We start from the raw sequence: 11769 nt of genomic DNA on the forward strand, positions 1-11769 counted from the left end.
TGGGGTGCAGAGACCCACCTGCAGCCCCTGGAGGAGCCCAGGCTGGAGCAGGTGGGGATCCAAAGGAGGCTGTGACTGCATGGGAGGCCCATGATGGAGAAGGGACCCCGCAGGGACCTGCTGATCTGTGGGGAGAGGAGCCCACACTGGAGCAGCTTTTCCCTGGACTTGTGGCCCTGTGGGGGACCCACACTGGAGCAGACTGTGCCTGAAGGACTGCACTCCATGTAAAAGTGACCCACACTGCAGCAGCTTGTAAAGAACTGTTGCCCATGGGGTGGACCCACGCTGGAGAAGGCTGTGAAGGACTCTCTCCCATGGGAGAGACCCCATGGGGAGCAGGGGAAGGACTCTTCTCCCTCAGCAGCAGCAGAAATAACCTGTGATGAACTGATCACGTCCCCCATTCCCATCTCCCTGTGTCACTGTGGGGAGGAGACAGAACTTGGGAGGAGGGAGGGGTGGGGGGAAGGTGTTTTTAAGATTTATTTTACTTCTCATTCTTCTGCTCTGATTCTGTCAGTAGTAAATTTAATTAATATCCCCACTCTGTTTTGCCCGTGATGGTGACTGGTGACTGATCTCTCCCTGTCCTTATCTCAACTCATGAACCATTTGTGATATTTTCTCTCCTCTGTCCAGCTGCAGAGAGGAGTGAGAGAGTGGTGTCCATCCAGGGTCAACCCACTACACCAGCGCTGTGGTTTGGATTTAGTAGGAGAATAATGGGGACAACACACTGATGGTTTAGTTGCTGCTAAGTAGTGCTTTCTCTAAGCCAAGGACTCCAGGTTCCCATGCTCTGCCAGGGGCACCAGAAGCTGGGAGGGAGCTGGGACAGCTGACCTGAAGTGGCCAAAGGGATGTTCCATGCTTGGCTTATAAAGCTGAAGAAAAAAGAGGGAAAACAGTTGTTTCCTACCCATGGGAAGTGGTGAATTGCTTCCTTGTTCTACTTTCCTTGTTCAGGAAGCTTTTTCTTTACCTATTAAACTGTCCTTAGCTCAACACACGAGTTTTCTCAGTGAATGGCTGTGTGGTGCTTAGTTGCTATCTGGGGTTAAATCCTGACAGGCATAGAGGTGCATATGTAAGGATGTATTTATGAATTGGACTTTGCTTCTCCTGATAAAAGTTGACCTGGTATCAAACTTCCTGTGTACTTCAATTGAGCAATGCTTTCGTGTGAGTTCACACAGAAGAAACTGCACTTGGACTTAGTAAACTCCTTATTTTTTCTTATTCAGCCCTGACTTGGACTTTTCAGTAGAAATGTATTTAATTCCTATTTCTAAGTCTCTGACAGTTACAAGGATAAGAAGTGCCACAATTCATTAAGATTTCAAAATGTTATCCAAAGGAAGTAATCACTAGAAAACAAAATGTGCACGTTTTAATCAGCGACATTTCTCATAATTCTTGCCAGGAATGAGCACAATGAAGGGGTTTGTGACTTCACACCAAATCATAAAACAAAAGAAAACCTTTCATGTATCAAAAAGAACTATCATCAATTCACAAATTATGAGTTTGAAGATGGAGAGGAAACGTTCTTCAATTAGTTTCGTATTATGGTTGTGGTTCAGAAGTAAATGAAGTAGGAAATTGAGCACAAGTAAACTTTGATTAGAAGAAAACTGGATTTGACCCTATTTTCTCATCTGTTTTGGAAATGAAAATTTCAGATTCTTTAACAGGAAGTGAGAAAACATGCAAGGATTTTTATTCTCCAAAACAACATTTTGTTTCTGGACATGCTGATGTGGAAGAACCTTCAGTATCCTTTACAACTGTACACATAGAACTGGAGACAGAGGAGATATTCATTATGCTGCATTATAATTTCTTCCAAAGGTAAGAAATGTATCATATTTGGGATGTTAGCTTGGTCTCCAAGCTGTACAAAGCCCCTTATCTCCTTGTCAGCAGATGAAATATTTGCACTGGAGGAACAGACCTTGCTGGTAAATCAGAGCATGTTCATTCACATTTTTCAGCCCTCTGGCACACAGTGCTGTCTCAACTGTTTTGAAGGATTACCATTTGCATGGATTCTTTTCCTCACAGAGAATATTACCCAAATACAGCTCCAGGAAGGGAATTTACCAGCAACCTTCTGATTCAGAAAACAGAAAAGCCTGTACTGTACAAAAGCCCTTCCTACTGATACAGTGCTGGGAAAAGAATCAGTACCATTACCTGTCAGTGGACTTTTCAAATGACAATGACAAAGATGTGTGTAAGAAAAGTTTAGGGCAGAATTACTAAAAATCCTCTCCATTGAGCCAGTTTTTCTCTCCAGAAGTTCCCTGCATTTTCTTGCCAGCTGCTAAAAGAAGAGAGCAACACTGCAGGCAAAGGCTGTAGAATAACAGTGTAAATGCTCCTACCAATAACACTCTGTGGCAAGTCCCTGTGATGCTGCCCTTCTGTGGAGCTCTGAAGGGTCACCAGGATATGCACAGAATGTCTCTCAAATTTTCCATGAATACCCTGGATGCTCTGCTGATTTGCTGCTTGTGAAAGGTGTCTCCTGCAATGCCACCTGGCAAAAAGTCTTTTTGATTAGATGTTCAAATCGAGCAACTAAAAATAAAGGCATGTGACATATGGCACTTTTTTCTGTCGTTTTGAAAAGAAATTGAGAATTTACAGTTCTTTATATAGACATATATCACATACTTTTTTAAATACATCACCAACAGCTTAATTTAAATTAGACTTAAATTTTCTATACATTTTTCGAAGCCATTATTAGTAAAATAGTCAGAAATAACACCTGGAAGATGAGCTTTACTGGTTAGAGGATTAAGGGAGAGTTGAATTGCTCCCTTTGTGAAATAACAGCCTTGGTTCTCTAAAAACACAGATTGCTGTTTGCTACTAATGGGTGCCTTGTGCAGCATTACAGCAAATTGCTTTCCTTGATGGCATAAACTGAATACACAGAAAACATGAACACTGAGTTAAAATGTTAGCACATCAAAAGGCACTAAAGGAAAATAACTGCTTTGCAGAGAAAGACTTTGCATGACCATAATTGATCTGTTTTAGTGATCAATTTAGTTTCTCTTTCAGTGAACTTGTATCATTTAAAACAAGCAGCAGAACCAGATTTTCTCTGGCCATGCTGGTTGCACAGTCATTCTGTAGCAGAGCAAAATGGATGGGGACTGGGGCTAAACGACAATGGCAGGAGTAAATTAACCTCTGGCCATCGGGCTGCAGGCCCCAGTGTGATCCCAATGGAATTCTAGACAGCTCCAGCCCTTGCCTCTGCTTGCACTTCCAGATACAACATCACTTCTATCACAAACCTTCTTGGGCTGTATGTGAGGAGGTTCAACCTTCAAGGTCGCTCCTCAAGGTTGAGAGAAAGAGATCTCCCCATGAGTGTTGGTGTGGGTGAGTTACATCAAATCTCTACTTAATAATTATTTCTTTTTGCAAGCTTTAATATAATTGCTTCAATAACTGTTTCAAAATAGTGCACTATCCTTATACTATACTACTAGTAGTTTTAGCATTTATAGTGTGTAGTAAATAATTCTGACTAATATCTTTTGTCTGATCATTTGGAATAATAAATGATTCATTTTATATAAATATTCTCATTTTGCCTGCCAATCATTAAAACCTGCTGGACAAAAATGGTTCAATCACATCTCTGTAATTCCTTACACTGACACAATCTGAGGCTAAGACTGGATTCAGCTGCACCCCGACTCCTCTCTGAGAAGGAGTTTAGAAATCAAGTCCTTTCTGCACCTTGTGACTCAACAACAGGGCTTTTCTTCAATAAATTTTGTCTCAGCCTTCCACTCACACCCACAACAAGAAGTTAACACAAAGGATTTGCAGACCATATTTTAGTATAGTAGTTTAAACCTGTCAATGTTCCATTGACACAATGCAAGGCAATGGAAATTCTGGCCCTTGAACTCAGACTTGAGTTCACAGGTTTTCATAACTTGCTTTTTCACAAGGATAAATCTCTATAATCTGTTGATATAGTTTGTGTTTGTCTTTTGTTTCAAATAAGAAAGTCAATCCTTCACAAAGAAGAAAAAAAATTTGTTTGGTTTATTGTAGATCTCAATATCAACAAACTGTAAGCAAAGCTGTGCATGAAAACACCATAATAACTTCTCAGATCTGGGGTTTAATTTATAAAGTATATGACAGAGCTCTGTAGCTGTCCTAGTGCAGATAATTTAAATAAAATGAGACCCAGAGCATATTAGGAATCTTCCAGTGAAAAGTAGAACATATTTTGGCACCTTGGAACAGGGTTAAAAGGAAGCCCAAATAATTCCCCTCACGCTGAAAATTTGTTTCCTAATGGAAGTAGACACAGATTAAATTTCTTTCACAGAACAAATCAGTATCACTGTGTGAGGTATAACAACAGTGCAACAACTTATCTAAAAATCTGGGCCTGCAAGATATTTCAAATATCCTTTGTTGGATTACCAACAATAGTAACAACCAAGAGTGCTAAATGTATATACACTGGTTACAATTCTGCAGTGAAGAATGTACACAGACTCTCACCAAACACTTTCACCCTAGGCAGTTAACAGCCCAAATAACTTTCTCAAATATTAGATCAGTGCTAGAGCATTTGGAGCACATATTTTGGTTGTTTTCTGGATTCCACTTGGACTAAAGAAACAAAATATGGAAACATATCAATTCTAAGGTATAACTCTCCTGAGCACTCCATTAGGTTTTGGTAATGAAACCATTACTACTCCTATCCTTTCCTGCTGGCTGCCTCAGCAGTAATTAATCTCCACAGACTGAAGAGCATAAAGGTGCTTTTATCACCACTTCCCCCCCCACATTATAATGACTATGTAACCAAAAAAATGCACCAGAGAACATCTCTGGGTAGGAAAAAATTTAATCTGAGAACTTCTGTATCTAGTTCAATGTCAGGTCTTCTTATCTGGTAGTATTAATTAGAGAGCAAAAAACCAAATAAATCTTGGTTTATGTAGTTGTCTTTAATGTGTAATGTCTTTAATGTCTTTAATGGTCCTCTATGAAGTCACTTGAAGCCACAGAAGAATTTGCAGTATCTTTTCTGAGGACAAATTCTTTAATTTAGTGATATTTGGGGTTGAGGAGAACATATTTATGAGAATGTATTTTTCTTCTATACTATCACCTTCAGCAAAAAAAAAAAAATTCCTCAAAAGTCTGCTCTACACTGCAAAGGCTTATTGCCAGAGACCTCCTTTTGTCATTAAAGCTGTAAACACAAACCTGATGTAAGCCAGGAAAGCCCAGTTTTTGTCTTGTCCAAATCAAATCTACTTTCCCAAACAACAAAATTCTCTCAGCCAACAGTTACCAAAAATACTGCTGACAAAATAAGTGTTACTTTATAAATGCTTCCAGCTTCTATTTGCAGTCAGAGTCAGTCTTCAGAGTCCCATCTCAGAGAAACCCTTCAAACAATTCCACCACTAATTTCTAATGCATTGAATAGAACAACAGTCATCAGCTGTCATGACATAGTTCACATAAAAAATCAGAAAGCATTTTCATTACAGTAACTTTGGAACTAACTTGAAAGTTTCAAGCAGTGGGTGGCACCTCTTCCAGTTACAAAACCATCTAAAGAGCCTAGATTTTGTCAGCAAAGCAGCCAAGAACATAGAACATGATAACGTTCTAACATACAAATCTGTTTTATTAGGGTTTGGGCCCAGTGCAGCCCTTTGACTCATAAAAGAATATCACAAAGGAATTAGGTCTTGTTGGCAACTTGGTGCCAGGAACTGCTCCCATTCCAGTGCCCACCTGCAAATATCTACACTGAAGTACTGCTTAACCAAAATTGAGGAGATTCACCATCGTTCTTTGAAAGGCTGGAGTTAAAAGGCATCAGTGAAAATTGAAAAAAAATGTATTTCCATCAGTAGAGGACATTTCAAACTATCTTTTAGAAACGTACAGTAAGCATTCTTTCCCAGCTGGATTTACTACAGAAAGAGTTTCGGGATTTTCACATCCAGACATCAATCAGACCACAAAATAGATATTAACAGAATCAAGGCGCCATCGAGTGGCGAATCATGCAATCACACTGTCCCCTTCACCTCCTCGAATCAAAAAATACCAGCACTATTGTAATTTTGTATGCCTACAAGTAAATGAAATAAAATCCTCATAGTGTCTTTTCAAGACAACGTGCACACTCTAAACCACATCACTTTCCATCACCACAAAACTTTCCAAGTGCTTTTACTTTTAGGGGATGAAATTCCAACCACATACTGACTACATATTACTAAAATTCATCAGTTAAATTTGGATAGCCACCTAAAAATAGTACATATCCATTTTTGATAGAATAATTCATAAAGTTTATAAAAATATGTGTGGGTTATAGATGATAGTTATCACCACTTGGAGGGAGGGGGGACACTGATTATATCACAGAATGGTAGCATTTGCAAGAAAAGCATCAGAGGAGTTGAACCAGAAACCTCCAGGATTAAAAGCATACAATTTTTTAGCCTAAACCAAGACTCTATATTGATCCTCACTTATCATCAGTTTATATACTAAATCACTGAGAGTGAACTTGTGCAGAAGGTCTGAACGCTGTAAATCCCAGGTCAGGTTCCATTTATGTAATATATTGACAAAGGCCTGAAAAAGAGACATTCAAACCTAAAAGCATTAATTGCTACAGTCTGAGTTTGCAAATTCAAACATTGGTCACAGATGGTTGTGATAACTTGCAGCCTTCAGACTAGATGAAGAGGGTACATACCACACACCATTATAATTGAGTTCTATATATGACTGGATCTCTGAAAAAAATAATGATTCAGGGTCTACTAGAAATGGGAAAACAAAAGAAACAACTATTGTATAGGACTTGTATATATAAATATATTGTTACATTTGCCTCTGGCAATATGTTATTTATGTGTGATCATTATAAAAGAGCAGGGATAAAATTTAATATAGCTTTCATCACTGCCTGCTCTCCTACATAAACAACTTGTTACTGTGTTGTTGGGAAGAAAAAGCTTCCGATACAAAGCCATACATTTGGTGTTACAGAAATGCCATAACATTCTGTGATTGTTGATTGTCTGAACATGATGCAAACTGATAAACCACGTAACCATGCAGCTCAAATCACAAATACAGAGTGGTCTTAACTTTCCTTAAAAAAAAAAAAAAACACCTTACATATACTGAAAACAAATTAAAAATAAAATAATAGAATGTTTCAAAAAGCCCCAAACCTATTGGCAGAGCCACTTTCCATTTGACATGCATATCTTGAGAGAAGAGCACTGGATTACAGCCACATTTTGTGTTTCTAAAAGCTTCTCCTGACACCTTGTGTAAATTAGCCTGACTTGAAATAAAAACTCAGTAGTAGGGTTTTAGTTTTCTGCACTATCACACCACAGGTCTGACCCGCATTTGAGCCCTGGTGAAACAACTGCTCTCAAATTATAAACCAACCTTTCACCTTGGCTATGTGTCCACAGTGCTGTTCTTAAAGTACCTTTTATTACCACTTTGTAGCTGGATAAAAAAAAATAACTCTATGTCAATTTTTTTCTAACATTAATAGGAAACAAACTCAGTATTTTCAATTAACATTTTTTGCAAGCTTATGAAAAACCTCATGCTGAATCCAAGAATGCTCCAACTCTGTGGTCAGCAATGATAAAATAATAATATATAACAGCAATTAGAAGTGAAAATCATAGAATCTTTTTGTCCTGAAATCAATATCATTATAGAAACTTTTATGTAGCTCTTGGACTGATACTCCTCAGACAAGAAGAAATAAATTTATAGGTCTTCTAGTTCATGTTATCTCAAAATTATATTCAAGGATTCTTGCTGAATCAGACCTTAGAAACAGTCTGACATGTTTAAAGATGAGCAGAAAAAATAGAATAAGTTTACCTGAAGCCTCAAAACTCAGTAAAAGAACATTAACACCAACATTCAGCCAGAGTGAAAGGCATCGTAAATCTGATAAACAAAGACATTACAAGCTCCAAACTTGGAATACTTGGGAGGATATATTCTGCTGCCTTCTGAACCACTTCTGTGCTTTCAAGGCCTGCCCTTTTGTCACTGATCTTAATGGAAGTGGAATTGTGCCAAAATTGAGACTGTGGCCTCCAGGAAATAAAACACGAAGCAGCAAGTGTTCATAAATCAGAAGCACTAACAGGTCAATCAAGATCATTGCTGGTAAGTGATTTCATGAATGACATAAAGACAGCATTTGTCTAATGAATCAAGTGTGCCCAAAGAAGATGAAGCACAAGAGGTCAAGAAGTGGAGGCTTTATATTACATACAACACTTTGTTTTCTCTCACTGACAACCTTCTTTTTTATCAGAGTTCCCTGTTTATGGACATCTCTCTCTTCATTATTATTAGCATGTGGGTGCCACTTAGGAGTGTGCTACCATGATTAATACTTTAAATTAAGTCCATATCAGATCCTGCTAAAAATATTGTTGATGATCCCGGTGCTGATTTTGTGCTCCCTTAAAATTACTAAATTGCTCCTTTAAAAATGACCAAACCCTTCTACTGAAACTTTAAAATACAAGGTAAAATAGGCCCCTTGTTCAGATGGAGACATTCAGCACCAATAAATTCAAACCCACATGGCTGAAGTTTGGCAGAACTGTGGGTTGAGAAGGCAGGTCTGTAATGGAAGTGTCAGGTGATATTATTTTAGATGACATCAAATATAAAACTTCCAAACCCTTCTTTACTCACTGCAGTATCTAGTTTCCCTGTATGCACCACATATATGATTGTATTTGAAGGAACAACCATTTTTTGAAACTATCAGTTTATGCACCATCAGGTTGCTGCTGACAGGTTGCAGGTTTTGGAGAGGATGGGATTATATATTTTCATATATGAACTCTACACTTTTGACAGTTCTCATTTCTTTACTGGCATTTTAATTCCTCATTATCCCAGTGAGTTTAATGCTCTGTATCTGTGTCAGGATTGTATCCAAGAGAGTGAGAAGGGACAGGCTGGGCATCTCAGACTGAGAGAGACGAACTGCATCCCACCACACTGCTGTGTCCCTGCTCCACAACAAAGTGAAATGCTATCATTTCAAGGGAGGCTTTAATGCAGATTTACAATGGGGTTTGTCTCACAGCTCTGACACCTACATGTTAATAACACCTTTTCTTTAATCCCACTGTGTTCCATCAATCTTTACTATCTTCCAAGTTAAGGCTGCAATGAGTTTTGCTTCAGTTCACTGCACTGCAAGTATTAACTCCTGGCAATCACCAGCACAGCACATTGATTTTGCAGATGAAATGAACACTTTACAGTACTGCAGAGTTGACCTAAATACGTAAGTGCCTCTGTTTATTATAAAATAAAGGATCTTAGGAGAATAAAATACAATAATTCAGGTTACAGAACACTTAGGGAATTAAAGAGCCACCCATAATACTACCTCAGTTAGCCAAGCTCCGAGGCACTGGCAAACCCAAAGGGAAAGGCAGTGATTCTGCTGCACAACCCCACAAAGAAAACCAGCAGCAGCTGAAGTCTGGAGAAACAAAGAATTTACAGAACAGGGGTGGTGTCCTGGGTAGAACAATCAAGGCAAAGAAATACTGGACCCTCAGGACTGAGCTACCTCCTGCAGCCAGCAGCAGCACACACTATAATAATTATACTAGGTGTGGATCTTCCTAACAGCATTTCATAGATTACTGCCTGAATATGAATTTTCAGATGTATGGGATGAGCCACATAGATGTGGTTCTTACTTCCAGACCTCCAGTCTCCACCTGAGAGAAAAAGAGAGTGGACTGGTGTTTTATTGTTAAAACACCAGTTAAAATTCATCTGCTATGCTGAGGATAAATTACAGCTGCTTGTGACTTGTATCCCAAACTGCTTTAATCTTTTTCTTTGAAAGAATGATGTTGTACAACTTTTTTTATTTTAAAATGCTCTGTCCTGTTTCCAAAAAAACTTTTTATATTGCCACGCAAATTCAAAACCTGCCAATAATTTCATAGCCTAAAGGATCTAAGCTGAAATCTCAGACAAATAAGGTTGAGTGGATTGGCTCTCCTGAGGAGCAAAAACCCTGTAAAGAAGAAATTACCAGTACATTGAAACAGTACCAGCATTGCTTCCTCCTTCCCACTGTTGTATTGCTTGTGGCAAACCCATTTTAGCTGCTGTATTTCCGACTAAATCACCAACAGTAAAAATGGGCAGAATTCCTCTCTTACAGAACTTCAGTAATTTTTTAGCTTTGCAAAATTTAATGTGTCAGAATGCAACTGCTTCAACTACCAGCACTTACCTGGTCAGTTGTTTAGAACATCATTTTTTTTTTCTGATTTTGGGGGTTTTTTGGTAATAAAAAAAGATCCTTTTTAATGCTTCATATTGAGAACTTCAAGAGATTTAAAAGTAGCTTTGCACCTACAGGAAATGTGTCCTGCAAAATCCTACGAGCAGTTCCTTTATCATGCACTTATATACACACAAATATCCACACTTTTCAGGAATGCTGGTTGTGTTTCTAACAAGAAGACAGTTGAAGAATGGTACCAGACACTGCATTCTGTACAGCTTTATTCTGGTTCCTTAAGGAAACAAGGCCTGTGGCTGCACTCCAATGATCTGTAGCCATCTCAGCATTTGCCCTTCATCATTCTCTCCTCTCCCCTTTTCCTGTCTGTGGTCTTAAAGTTATGAAGCAGCCATGGGAGACAGACAAACCCAAGTTTGTGCCCTTCCTCCAAGGTAAAGCAAATGCCAGATTTTTTCCAGGCCTGGGAGGAAAGAGCCAAATGCCCAGCACACTTGTGTTGTTCCAGGTAAGCTCAGCAAGTGCTCCTACACTGCCCAGCAGGCAGAGGGAGGAAAGGGGCAATGAGGGACTTCAAGACAATGCCTACAAGAAACAAAGTTTTCTTTCTGCTCCAGAGTAAAACATTGTCTTGGGGGGTTTTTTACCTGAAAAATAGCTTTCAGTAAAGAGGCATAAGAAAAGCTGTTGGGTCACACAAAACAACCTGAAGTAGAGATTTTGTTCTCATTTAATCCCTGTAGTGAAAGTCTTCTAAGAGACACCCCATGGTTCCAGCTGTTATGTATATAACCCTTGGTGAAACAGTGGCCAGTACAGGATACACTGGAAAGAACGTGAGAGGAAAACAAATACATAATATATTTCCTCTGTGTATTCATTCAATTCCCACAATGGATCATGGTTTTGACTCAGAACTGGTACCCAGTTGGTCCCTTTGCATGTAACAGCTGTGAGGGATATTTCTTATTTTTAATTTCATTGTTTTTTTTTTCATTTCTTCTCTCCTACTGTAAGGTCAGCCTTGGCTTATACCCTGTGCCTTTTTTTCTCCCTTTAGTTTTTCTATTATTACAACTTTCCAGGAGAAGCTAACAGCAAAATAATTTCTTCCTTTCCCTGCTGTTATTTTCTTGACTAAGATCTATACCTATATATTTCACTTACCCTTCTGATTATCTTTGATTCAATACTCTCATCTCTCTCTGGATAGGATCTCATTGAGTTTTTCAAGGAAAAATATACAGTGCGTGCTCTATATCCCCCACTACCTACATTCTCTAATATGGTATCTTTCCTCTACATCTCTTCTTTGTTAGACCTCAGCTGCCTAAAAACCATGAAATAGACTCAAAAGTCATAAATTTTACTCAGATCATTACTTTTAAGCGAGA

This window comes from Manacus candei, unplaced genomic scaffold (genome assembly GCF_025592945.1).
Source record: "Manacus candei isolate 608988 ecotype Guabito, Panama unplaced genomic scaffold, ASM2559294v1 h1tg000015l, whole genome shotgun sequence".
NCBI lineage: Eukaryota > Metazoa > Chordata > Aves > Passeriformes > Pipridae > Manacus > Manacus candei.